Source organism: Lasioglossum baleicum, chromosome 18 (assembly GCF_051020765.1).
Source record: "Lasioglossum baleicum chromosome 18, iyLasBale1, whole genome shotgun sequence".
Lineage (NCBI taxonomy): Eukaryota > Metazoa > Arthropoda > Insecta > Hymenoptera > Halictidae > Lasioglossum > Lasioglossum baleicum.
This window is the reverse complement of record NC_134946.1, coordinates 1,013,600-1,028,191: the sequence shown is the minus strand read 5'-3', so window position 1 is coordinate 1,028,191 and position 14,592 is coordinate 1,013,600.

Below are 14,592 nucleotides of genomic sequence, written 5' to 3'. Positions count from 1 at the left end.
AAAACCTATTGTTGCCCTCGGCTTGGGCCACCCGAAAAACCTGACCACGACAACGTCGACCAGGGACCAGTGGACCTTTAAGGAAATTAACATTACCGTCCCGTTGATGCCTCGCCCGGTAATAATGAAGAAGGTTCATTGCCGGTGTGGCGCGACTAATCCTTGAACGTCCCAGAACGTTCCCGGTCGTGACAACGCGGCCGTTAGAAAAATCGAGATTTTGCCGACGTCAGGGGTCCCTATGCCGGGAGTTTCAAAATTTTGAAAATTTTTGAATCGTTTTTACTCGCGACTGAAACGGTCTGTAGACAAGATCGAGGTGTTGTTGAATTCGTGAGAGAGAGGAGAATAACACTATCCGGTCAAATTGCGAAAATTGTAAAACTTGAAGAAGTTTTTTAAACAGAAAAGGTAAAAACAAAAAGTATTTTGAGAGAGAGCAAGCCACATACATAGTTGTAAGGTTATGCGTGATAGTTCATATTGTAGTTATAATTTAATTATGTTTGATTAGTGTTTTAACAAGATAATTAAGCGTTTTTAGCGTTAGGCTTGCGTATACGTCTAATTGTATTAGGGTGTCTCTTAGGACAATAAATATTGGAAATTTGGTTTTAAAAAAGGGGTACCTATGCCGATGGCGCTCAGTGGGTAGAGCGCGCGATTGCGGACTCCGTGGTCTCGGGTTCGAATCCCGCCGCGCCGGCACCTCTGGAAATATTCCATGTGCCATTTAAAACTGTGGTGCCCAAGGTGGTTCGGAACACACTTTAATAAAAACTGTAGGTCCCGTCGCTTAATAACCATAGCTGTTGAAGAAGCGACGTAAATCCAAAAAGAAAAAGGGGCCCCTATGCCACTGTGGGAGCTCAAGAGATGGAAAGTGAAAAGAAAGGAGCTCGACCAATATGAAAGAGAGGAGGAAAAAGGAAGGAGCGTTTCGTCCTAGGCCCACTAGAGGACTCATCAGTAAGGCAATCTAGCGGGCCCTGTCTTAGACGTTTGGAATGTCGGAAGGCGGTCGAGGACGGTATATGTATATACAAATCATTGAGGACTCGAGTACTTGCGGGAAAGGTCTTTAACTACCTGTCCCTCTTGAGGCGCATGTAGGAAGTTAGGCCGCCACACCACATTAGAGCGCACGAGGCAGGAGTTCGTGATCGGGAGAAAAGATGAAGAAAGTTGGGGGCGACTCACTCTCTCTCTCTCTCTCTCTCTCTCTCTCTCTCTCTCTCTCTCTCTCTCTCTCTCGCTTCCGCGTTTCCGGCCACTGAAAATTCGCGGGCACTGTTGCGTTAGCCGCGTGGGTTTGCAGAAAGCCCAAGCTTACCAAAACAAAAATCAATTGCACACTCAAGCGGAACTGTAGTCTGTCTTGTTATTAGGAAGTGAGACTGCTTACTACAACATGGAATTGCCTATAATCAAAATAAACATTCTTTAAAGAGGAAAAAAATAAAATTTAAATGATGAAAATTTTGGAATGTATTGTATGTAATTTACACAATGCGACAAAATGTATTAAAAAAATTTTTAATATACTCCCACATAAAAGTTTTAAAAAACAACTTTCAGTATTTTTTCTACAATCACAACCAATTGCAATTTTTTCAAAGTTTCTTGTTCACGCCATGTAGTAAACTAATCATTCTAACTTCTAAAACAAAATTCACATATTGCATAGTCCAATGTTAGAAAGGTCATCGTCTATTTAAGAGTGTCCGAATATTATTGCGAGTGGCTGTAGTATGTAACACTGTCCAACAGCCAAAAACTGTTTCGATTTTCACTATGCGATTCTTATAGAGTTTCTTGCGCTGATTCCGAAACTGCCCCTAAATTTTTCTCCTAGACGCACACTTTATGAGAAATTTGATATTGAAAAAAAGACCAATTTTTCAACTTTAACCAAATATTGTGATGTTATTAGAAAAGATTTTGAATTGTTCTTTACAGTAAGGCCGTCCACACAAGAATCGATTGTAATTGCGCTGTGAAGTTCGTACGTCTTGATCGTCATGTACGATTCATGCGATGGACACGATTGCTATCTGCACACGGGTCGATTGTTTCTCAGTCGATTTGTGTTTTTCAAACCTCAAGAAACGGGTTTTCACAACACAACGTTTTCACTTCCAACAAAAATTTTATAAAAACAATGAAAACTCCGAAAAAACGCACTAAAAAATGCACTAAAAAGTATGAAATAATTATGTGAATACACACGAACTTAAATACAATACAATCTTTTCGGAGGCGGCGCAAAATAGAAAATTTTCCAAATGATAGATGTTGCTGATTCTTTTCTTTATTTATTTCTTTATTCCATGGTTTATTTTAATGTGGTCGCATTAACAGCTAGGTCATTAGCGACCACATGGTTTACAATCAGATATATCTTACATTTTACTTGTGGAGATTACAGTTATATTGTGTACATTGATGGTGGACAGCAAAATTTATAACAGTTCATATAAATCTATAGATTTAAAAAAAGGAGTACGTTTACAATGTTATCCTCGCTTAGATTTGTCATGAGGTCATTTTCGATGGAAAATCTGGATCTTTGTACAGAGAATCTGGGACATTCGAGTAGAATATGTTGAATACTATTGATCCCGGTGCATATTGGGCACTCCGGTTGGTTTTCTTTAGTTATCAGGAATTTGTGGGTGTATCTAGTGTGTCCTGTTCGGATACGGGTAATTGCGACCTGATCTTTTCTAGAAAATTGAGAGTCATTTAGGGTTTCGTAGACATTTGATTTTATTTTATGTAATTTGGTTTGTAATTAGTCCAATTTGTATTCCAAAGATTTACGATGGCTTTTTTAACATATGATTTTGCATCAATTAAGCTGATTTTATAGTTTTCGTCCCAAGATGGAAGATTGCACGCTTCGTTTGCGGCTTTGTCAGCGGCTTCGTTACCAATGAGGCCAACATGTCCAGGGAGAGATCCATTCTAAGTTAATATATTTATTATCGTTTTGGATTTCTGTTATAAACTTTTTGATACTTTGAATAATACGGTGTTGTGTTGGGTTGCCAATGGCATCAAGAGCGGATTTAGAATCAGTAAATAAGAAAATCTACTATTATTTGAATTTTGAATGTATAATAGAGCGTGTAGTATGGCATGGGTTTCACAAGACCAGGAGGAAAAACTGTCAAGGAGTTTTTTGGTGAAAACGTAATTTTCGGTGATAAAGGCACAACCACAGGAGGTAGCATTTTTGGAGCCGTCGGTATATCTGGGCGTGAAGTTGTTTTGGTGGATGAAATCTTGGAGAGTATAGTGTTTAATACTATGCTGTTAGTGTCACTGTATTGGTCCTTGGATTCATTAAATAAAAATGTTGAAGGGATGTTAAAAGAAGACCATGGGGGAAGAAAGAATGGAACCCGATCTTCAATATTTGGAAGAATCATATTGAGTTCTTTTGAGATTTCGTGTACTCTCAATGAAATGGGTTTAGGATAGTACTTTTTTAAAAAATTGTTTGGTAGATTATTTGGAAGGAAGAATTTACTGACTGGGTTACTAGGGACAGATGAGACTGAGAGAGCGTAGAAAATATCCAGTGATTTGCGTCTAATGCTTAGTGGGGGTTCATTTAGTTCACTTTCCAAACTGGTTACAGGTGTGGAGCAGAATGCACCCAGAATAATTCTTAGGCAGAAAGATTGGATAGGATTTAGTATGTTCAAGATGCTTTTGTTTGCTGAACCGTATATTATTGACCCATAGTCTAATTTCGACCGAATCAAAGCTCTGTAAGTCATTAGTAAAGTGTTTCTGTCGGCCCCCAATTCTTACAAGCCAGGCTTCTCAAGATGTTTAGTCCTCTTAGGCAATTATTTTTAAGGTTTTTGACATGGTGAACCCAAGACATTCGTTTGTCAAATACAAGTCCAAGTATTTTAATTTTCTCTACTGAAGAGATTGGGTCGGAATTTATATTAAGGTTTATGACGGGAAGTGTTCTTCTACCTCGCCAAAAGGTAATATGTTCGGATTTAGATTTGGAAAAAATAAATCCAGTGCGGTCGGCCCATGAGGATAGGTTATCAAGAGTTTTTTGGAAGATATTTTGGGTGGTATTTATGTTTTAGCCGCGACAAAAAATGGTGAAATTGTCCGCGAAAAGACAGCCTTGGATTGGGGGATATAGGTTAGTGGAAATTTCGTCAATAGCAATGATAAATAGGATGACACTAATTACAGAGCCTTGGGGTAATCCGTTTTGTATAAATGTTTTGTTTGAAATTGCGTTTTATACTTTTACCTGGATGTGTCTATCTGTAAGAAAGTTAAGTATAAAGTCTAGCATATTGTTTCCAACTTCAAAGGGTATAGCCGGATAAGGTAGTCAAAAATGCCCTTGAACCGAATTTTATCGACGATGTGCCATTCGATAGAGCACCAAGAAAAAACATACTGTGCAAAATTTCAACCCTGTATCTCGATCGGGAGGGTAGTTATGGGGTAACATCGAAAAATCAGTTTTTGGCCTATTTTCCCTAGTTAATGACGTTTAGAAATTCTGAAAAAATCTGACACATGTCAAGAACCCAAATACATACTTTGCAATTAGTTTCAGATTTTTAAAATGGAAATCCTGCTTGTAAAAAATCAAAAACCTCAAAAAAATCGAAAAAATGCAGATTTCACATGGAAGTTCTCGAGTGTCCACTTTTATATTTTTACAGTAGCAGTATATTGTTATAAGTATTGTTCATGAATTTTTTCAGATTTTTCGGTTTGGTGCGCCGTTGTTAAAAAAAATAAAAACCGATTTTTTCGACGTTTTTTCCGTGAAGAACTAAGCTAACCTTAAAATTGTTACGTTCTATTTATTCTGTAAGTCTATCAGGCTCTAATAAACCTTGAGCATTCTACAGAAGTAATTAAAAAATGAAATCAACTCAATTAATATTTCTACAGTATGAACATTACATCTAGAAATATCAATCACGTTTCCAACAATTCAGTTGGCTCAGTGCGTTAGGCGTTCGATTGTGGACTGGGCTATGCTATGTTCGCTCCCTGCATAGGTATACATTTTTTTTACTTGATTAATTCTTTTTTTTTATGTCTGACTATATAATAATCAATGGTGTGTTTGTAGATTTCTTTTAGAAGCAATATCTACATATTCAACAAAAATATTATAGGTGAAATTCGCAAAAAAATTATAATACATAGCTTGTGCGGATCTTAATTATCTCAGATTCATTTTATCGTGTTTTCTGTAAAGCATATTTTATTTTATCGATGAATTGAAAGATTTATTTATGTTGAAAATTGGAGGAACTTCTGGCAGTACTCGACATTTTCAGCAGTAATTCCATTTATGTGTCTTCGAGTTTTAAATACTTTGTTATAGAGAAACGAAAGAAATTCAAGTTGTAGAAATGGTTCTATTGTTGTTTACTTCTTTTGGGGCATTCAATTTGGTACCTCGTCTCTTATGCGGAACAGCAATTGTTGTGTATGTACTACTCAGGGTTGCTAATGTTACGAGCCAGGGCCGCGAGAAGCACGAGTGGCCGGCGAAGGGTTATTAACCCAGGAATATGGTATCAATTTGTTAGTTAAGGTACGCGGACGAACCCAATGCGAAATTGGGGAGCCGCTAGGAATGTAGACAGTGAGGACGAACCTGACGCGAAATCAGGGAGCCTCTAGGAATGGGATCAGACGCAGACGAACCTGATGCGAAATCAGGGAGCTGCTGGGAAGGTGAAACTCCGTGAACGAACCCAATGCGAAATTGGGGAGTCACTAGGAAATGACGCGCAGACGAACCCGATGCTAAACCGGGGAGCTGCTAGGAGGTTGTAGAATAGCGCGGACGAACCCAATGCGAGATTGGGGAGCCGCTGGGAGGTTGGATAAAAGCACAGACGAACCTGATGCGAAATCAGGGAGCTGTTAGGATGCGGACGAACCTGATGCGAAATCAGGGAGCCGCTAGGAATGGGATCAGACGCAGACGAACCTGATGCGAAATCAGGGAGCTGCTGGGAAGGTGAAACTCCGTGAACGAACCCAATGCGAAATTGGGGAGTCACTAGGAAATGACGCGCAGACGAACCCGATGCTAAACCGGGGAGCTGCTAGGAGGTTGTAGAATAGCGCGGACGAACCCAATGCGAGATTGGGGAGCCGCTGGGAGGTTGGATAAAAGCACAGACGAACCTGATGCGAAATCAGGGAGCTGTTAGGATGCGGACGAACCTGATGCGAAATCAGGGAGCCGCTAGGATGGTATAGTTTTCGTGGACGAACCCAATGCGAAATCGGGGAGCCACTAGGTAGGAAAAATCTCTATTTGATAATTGGTAAGGCGCGAACGAACCTGATGCGAAATCAGGGAGTCGCTAGGATAGTTAGTAGACCTCGTAACTTATATAATCTAAGTGATACAACCCGAGCGGTAAGGTTGTATCGTGTGGGAACGTTCAATTACTATATAAGGATTTTGGACGATAATTATAGGTTCAATGAACTTGCTCTAATTACCAATAACACAAATATATTCTACTTATAAAATTCTGTAGTACAAGTGTGTATGTGTCGCGATTGGAAATGAGAGGAAAAGATATGAAATGTGAAAGAAAGAATTTACCTAAACTACGGTGCTCGGTTTTCACGCACTGGCAATGCGGGGGACTCGGAAATAACTTCAACACTGACCAATAGACTATAAACCGAACAAACGGAATCTATAATGTTAGACTTTGATCCGAAAGGTACTTTAGCCCGATCTCGTTAGAAGTTAACTTTCCGAAATGCAGCACGACGTGACGCGATACGTGTCTACTGCAGTACTAACCCCCGAGAGTGAGAATCTAAGGGTTTATATACCCCTACAATGAATGGAATACTTTGTTCATTATCTAATCGCGCTTAGAGATTAGGGCTTAAGGCCAGACTCTCATTTTTGTCACTTCTAACGAAACCGGAGCCAGAGCTCGGTCCTAAATCAAAGGGTTCGAAAGGTTATCTAGGACACTTTCCGCCAGAGACGATCTGGAAGAGATTTATTCTCTATCCGTAACACTAATGAAATATTTCACAGTGAAAGCAGATGTTCCGATACTTGTCAAAGTAAACTAACGAATCTATAAAAGCATATTTAGAATGACAAACTTTTGATGTTTCATTAACTTTTACCTTTGTTTACTTTTATACGTTTACCTTTTCTTTTCTTTACTCGCCTTACGACTCTGTTAGACACAACTACTATATTTGGTGTATTTTACCTTAAAATACTTTTTAAATATTTCAATATTGCTTTTAAAAGAATTCTACAAAAATATCCTTGACTAGTGTGAAGTTAGATATAAAAAAAGAAGAGAAATGATGAAATAAAAGAAATAGACCTACGACGGGCGCGAACCTAGCATAGGCCGGTCCACAATCGAACGCCTAACGCACTGAGCCAACTGAATTGTTGGAAACGTGATTTATATTTCTAGATGTAATGATTATACTGTAGAAATATTAATTAAGTTGATTTCATTTTTTAATTACTTCTGTAGAATGCTCAAGATTTATCAGAGCCTGATAGACTTACAGAATAAATAGAACGTAACAATTTTAAGGTTAGCTTAGTTCTTCGGGGAAAAAACGTCGAAAAAATCGGTTTTTATTTTTTTTAACAACGGCGCACCAAACCGAAAAATCTGAAAAAATTCATGAACAATACTTATAACAATATACTGCTACTGTAAAAATATAAAAGTGGACACTCGAGAACTTCCATGTGAAAGCTGCATTTTTTCGATTTTTTTGAGGTTTTCGATTTTTTACAAGCAGGATTTCCATTTTAAAAATCTGAAACTAATTGCAAAGTATGTATTTGGGTTCTTGACATGTGTCAGATTTTTTTCAGAATTTCTAAACGTCATTAACTAGGGAAAATAGGCCAAAAACTGATTTTTCGATGTTACCCCATAACTACCCTCCCGATCGAGATACAGGGTTGAAATTTTGCACAGTATGTTTTTTCTTGGTGCTCTATCGAATGGCACATCGTCGATAAAATTCGGTTCAAGGGCATTTTTGACTACCTTATCCGGCTATACCCTTTCTTAAGAATATCATACGCCTTTTCAATGTCAAGGCTGATGGCTGTCAGGTGTTCGTTGTTGGCAAATGCACTGCAAATAGATGAGGGGATAGTGGTTACGTGGTCCATCGTGGATCGTAGTTTTCTAAATCCAAACTGTAGGTTCGAAAGTAAGTTTCTTGATTCAAGACTCCAAATTAGCGCGCCTCGCATTAATCATTCTTTCAAAGATTTTACAGATATTGTTGGTTAGGACAATTGGTCTATATGAAGCACAGTCGAGTTTATTTTTATTCGATTTTAAAATTGGGATTACTGTAGCTAGTCTCCATGCAGTTGGGAAAGTTTTCTGATCCCAGATTCGGTTGTATAGGTTAAGTAGAGCGAATTTTCCTGATTCGGGTAGATGTTGCAGGAGGGTGTTAGGGACATCATCAGGACCAGGACTAGACATTTTGGTGGACCTCAGGACTGCATGAAGTTCAGATATAGTGAAAGGGTCGTCAATGGGGGATATATGGGAGAGTGGGATATCTGAAAGGGACAGATCTTTGAAACTAGATTTTATGTTTCTGAATCTGGAGCTGTAGTTGTCGTCACTTGAGTTTTTTTGCAAAAGTTTCAGCTAAACAGTTTGATATATCTTGTGGATTGGTTAATATTTGATTATCTGGCGATGTTATTGCTGTTATATCTGTTCGTCTGTAGTTTCCATTTATTCTCTGTATCTTGGACCAGGCAAGTTTGGAGTCGGATTTTAGATTTATATTGGAGACAAAGTCAATCCAGGAGTTTTTCCTACTAGTCTTCATAGTTTTGCGGAAAATTGCTCGTAGTTTCTTGAAGTTAATTTTGTTTTCCATGGTACGATGTCTTTTGAGAACATTTAGGGTGTGTTTAAAGGTTCTTCTAGCTAAATAGCATTCCTCATTCCACCAAGGGATTTTCATTTTTTTAATTTTAGGGCTGGTGTTTGGGGAAGCGTTATCTGCAGTTTTAGTTATAATCTGGATGAGTTTTTCTAGGTGGTGGTTGATATCGGCTTCTTCATTAAGTTGATAGTCGGAAGTTACTTTGTTGTGGACCACTTCTTCATACAGGGACCAATTCATTTTTTTAAAATTCCATTTAATTCGATTATAATTTATTGGTTGAGTCGAATTTGGAGAATCAATATGGATTCTAATAGGATAATGGTCACTGTCCCACGAGGAGTCCAAAACTTGCCAGTTATTCAAGTGAGCAATGTCATCACTATTCCGATAGCTTTTCCCCTGGAGTCTAGGTGCGAGGATCCCCATAACGGGTTGTGGCTATTAAAATCTCCGCATAGTATGTAGGGTTTTGGTATTTGGGACAATACATCCGATACATCATCGCTGGTGAAGTCTTGCGAATTTGGTAGGTATATGTATATTAGCTATGTGAAGTTTATGAGGAATATAGGCCTTAACAGCAATACCTTCAAGGTTCGTTGATGGTGGGATCTCTTCGCAGTGGAAATTGTTTTTCACATACATAGCAATGCCTCCACTTGCATGGGAGCATTGAGTTCTATTTTTGTGAAAAAGCGTGTAGTTTGTTAGTTCTATCTTGTTATTGTTCTTAAAGTTGGTTTCCTGGACACAAAGAATTGCGGAATTTAGATCGTTGAGAAGTAATTTAATGGATTTAAAGCGTAGGCGAAAACCATTGACATTCCACTGGATGATGTCAGACATGGTGTATAAAGGTAAATAGGAATTACAGACCAAAGAGAAGAAATAAATGGAGCGAGAGACGGGTTATGAGGTATCAATGTCAGATTCGAAGTCAGATGAAGCAGGAGTTGACAGGTAATCCATAGAGAGTGGTTCGTCTTGGTAGACATTAGGTAGATCTTTACTTAGTTTTTTGCAGATTCTGTGAAGTCTGTTCTTAATGCTACGGTCTTTTAGTGTCGGGTATATTTTTTTAATCATTTGATCTAATGCCTGTGTATCGTGAGTGTATACTTGGGCAACAGCTATTGCATTTTCAACATCGAAAACGTTTTCTAGAAAACTTTGAAATTGAATAAAATCCAGTAGGAAATTGTTAGTAACATCTTCGATGATACTTTTGGCAGGTTCCAGCATTTCACCAACTTTTTTAATTGCGGTGTCAGTCGATTGTGAGCGTTTGGTTTTTTTTTGTTAGGGTTGCAGGTAGGAGACTTCGGCTTATTGATGTTATCGGCATTATTTCCTTGTAGGGAACTGTTGTCAGATGTTGATAGTGGCCTCTTGTTAGAAATAGGTGACGGTTCAACGTAGTGTTTGTCTATTGCTTCGGAATTTACAGATTGAGGGATGTCTGTCCCCTTGTTGGGGTGATTACAGTTTTCGGTGTTGTGTCTTCCTTGCTGCTTGGTTCATCCTTGTTCAGCTGGGTGTTGTCATTTCTAGGACACTGTTTGGCAATATGTCCTTCGAGGCCACAGAGAAAGCATTTTAATTTATCTGCACTTGCAAAAATTCTGTATTGCGTGTTATCGTGTGAGATTAGGAAAGATTGGGGAATCTTGCCAACGTCTTCCGAGTTTACATAGATTGAACGTCTAAAACTAAATAATATGTGCAAATTCGGGGTCTTTGAAGCCCGTTTCGATGAAGGCCAGTCTTGAGGTGGTACGGATGTTATTTTGTTTGAAGACAAGTTCAATAACATCATGTGGTATTGAGGTGTAGACGGTTGATAATATCATTTTCTGAGAAGGGGTTATTAGAGGTCTCAGGTGGATCTTGTGGTCGTTAATTGTTAGCTCTTTGTATTTTGAAGTTATTTATGATACTGTTTGTAAAGAGTCCAGATATATATGTAGCGTCAACGTGTTTTAAGCAAAGTCAAGGGCTGATGTCGAGGCGACCTTCAAGATTGGAAGGATTTATGGTAGGACATGGGCGTACGTGATGCCCTGAATAGAGACGGATGAGAATAAACAGAACCGTCCTCGGACGATGGCGGGTTGGCACTTTGGGCCATCCAGCTATCGTTCAGGAAGGTCATGTTTATGAGGATGTGACGAGTGAAACTTGCCGAGGGTATGCAACCCAAGGCCACGCTGCCATAAAGAATTGGGACTTTGTTCCAAGAGGATCTGGCCACGGAGTGGGGAAGGCAAGGGTGCCTTTTGGTGAGAGGACTGTGTTAGACCCCACGGCACTTACCCCAGAACCTTCGAAGCGAACGAGTCTTTTTCAATTTTTAACATATACATACTCTACCATTTGATATTCGTGAGATGGAAATAATTTGATTCGGTTTAGTTACTTTAGAGACAGAATTCAAGTAGTCTTTGATAGGTATTCCTCCAATTGATTCTAATATTATTGCTTGATCGTTTCGGGGGAACGGGTTCGTTGTTGCTGTTGTTGCGTATGATTGCATTTTCGGTTGGTTTTTATCTGTTTGTTGTTCTTCACTGCGAAAATTTACTGAGGGATCCCTGTACTCAGAAATCCCCTTATGTGGGTTTGTACCGTACATAAACACTCCCACTTATTGACTCACTTAGTAAGGTTCTTGCGCGATTGTAAACAGAGACTGGATATAATGGCACTCGCGATTACACGTCCGCTCCGTTCGGCTGTCCACACAAGACTCCCGTTGCTGATTCTGATTTCATTAGAATATGGAGAACTTGGAAACCAGTAGGTGGGAAGAGATACATTAATATGTGCAGGCATGTAGAAGAATTTAAGGAATTTAAGGAAAATTTTCAATTTTGCGTCGCCTCCGGAAATATTGTATTGTATTTAAATTCGTGTATATTCACATAATTATTTATACTTATAATTATTTCATACTTTTTAGTGCGTTTTTTCGAAGTCGATTTAATTTTTATTTATAAAATTTTTTTATTTCACAGCTTTAGTGGAACGAGCACAATTTGCAAAATTTGTTTTCAAGGGACCAATCGAGAGACATACCCTACAAAATGCTGATTTCGTCCTAATTGGTCCATCCATCTCGGCGTAATCAGTGAACATACATGAAATAATTCATTTTTCGCAAATAAAATCGTAAGGAATAAAAACATGCAACATTTTTTTCACGAGGCCACCCCGGGGACATATTCTACAAGATGCAAAAGGTTTCGTTCCGATTGGTCCACCCATCTCGGCATAATCGGTGAACATACATAGAAAAAAAAGGGAAAAAAGGCACATACAAATCGAATTGAGTAACCTCCTCCTTTTTCGAAGTCGGTTAAAAATGAGCAGTTCTAGTGATCAGGAGGACTTCGTTATGTTTCTATGGTACCGGCATACTTTTATACCAATTGTAATTGAAAGAACTTATTATAAAAATTTTATCCATTGAATTAATCAAATAAATTAAAGAATTAGTTAAAATCTAAATGATATTAAATTTATTCTCAATTTATGACCACTCTATTAATAATTTCCTATCTTTAAATTGATTAGCAATATTTATACTTTTATTTTTATTTAACTTATCATATTGACTATACCCCTCACGTTTAAGAATATTTTGATTTTTAACTTTTTCGCTACCACGGACGAGATATCTCGCTCCCCGATACTTCCCGATAAACGCTTTTCTCGATTAAAAAAGATAATAAATAAATAATAATCTATGTAACCTAAATATATAGACCACATGGAAGAGTGCAATGCACTCAAACTACAAAAAATAACGTCTAAATCATGGTATAAATGACATGAACTGCACAAACTTACCTCCATGAGTCGCGCGAATCGTACGATCCACGCGATTGTTCTGTTTCGCTTCCGATCGCACGCGATTAGAATCGAAGAGATTTCAGTCGAGCCGATTTCAGTCGACCACGAGTCGATCCGTGTGCGGCTCTCCATTGATTTGCATTGGAAGTCAAGTGGAGGGGAGAGTCGCATGCGACTGGAACCGCGTCGACCAAATCGACGATCGACCCGTGTGTGGACGGCCTAAAAGATTCTGTGAACTTTCCCGAATCCAGTAGTATCCAATATTAATACATTATGAATGTTTAAACAATCATTAACACCACTTTTGCACCAATTTTTGAGAATATTTTTCAGTTTACATTAAAAAATAAGGGGCCAGCGTAAAATCGAACTATATCACGCGATATAGAGCACTTTTATCTTCAGAAACCCGCTTTGAAGTTTGCAACGTCGAGGTACCGCCAGTGGCGCTCACCACTAGCGCGATCGTTCGACGGGATACGGCCACTGTCGCCAGGTCGAGAAAATCGAGGGGAATACAAGCAGTGTCGCCAGGTCGCCAGCAATCGAGGGGAATCAAGTACCCCCTCTCTGATGACCAGTACAGTCTACGGCACGGGCACTGTGGTCTACGGTCTTAGTGGGGGACGTTGGAGTGTGCGCATGATGCTGGAATGGGATGTCCGCGTGGGGGGTGGTGTGGGAAGGGTCGGGGCGTCCGGATACACCTTCGACGACCCTCCCTTACCGACGTCGGCGCCCTCTTCCCTGGCCTGTGGGCGGGGACTTTCGGGTCTCCCGCCCCGAGCGGGGCACGAGGGCACCGGGAGCTGCGAGTTGACCGAGCTGGGGCTCAGGAAGCTCAAGTCGAAGGTTCCAGGGATGGGGATAACGGGCGGTCCCTCCGTCCGGTGTCCCGATTAGATTAGGTTGCCGGGGGAGGTCAACCCCTCCCCCACGGAGTGGATGAAAGCTGGTAAGTGACCTGTTGAGTACTCGCGTGATCCAGGCGCTTCCTATGTAGCTTAGGTGGGCGTGTGTTTTTAGTGTTGGAGGAGAGTCACACATAACCTTGGTCATCCCCCAGGATGCCGAAGTATCCGTAACGGATTTTCACGAGGAAAAAAATGGTGCTGGAATGGAATAGTGGAAGGGGAAAAAGAGGAGGGGAAATGAAGCCACTTTCTACCTCAATTTCTCAAGATAAAAGCCTGCTCTATCGCGTAATATAATTCGAGTTTACGCTGGTCCCTGTCTGTTTGTCTGTTTGTTCGGTACAAATTTTACAATTGATTTTAAACTAACTTCCCGATGATCTAGAGACTTGAAATTTTAAACATAGCTCAGAACTGGATGACAATGCAATATTTAAATAAAAAAAAAGTTTTTAAAAGCCTATGCGTTTATAGGAGATACAAATTATTAATAATTTGTCCCCGGGGGGCACAGAGGCAAGAGGGGTCTCCAGCTAGCGCCGCCTACCCCCATCTGTGACGCTACCGTACTCGCCGCGTGACCACGTCCTTCCGGCTGCTTGCGTTACACGACGCATAGTAGCACGATTCCCGTATTTACGGAGGGATACGATGTTTTACGACTTACAACCAATATTCAATGCCGTGAATACGAGGATCCTATTGCAGTCATGAAAAGTGACTATGCTCACAAGGAGAATGCAAAGCCTTCGCGTCACAGATTTAGTTGAGACTTTACAAAGTTATAGATCTCGTTCCCCTGATTACGAATATACCCCATTATAGGCTCAAATACTCAGTAATTTTCGAGATATTTGCAAATTAA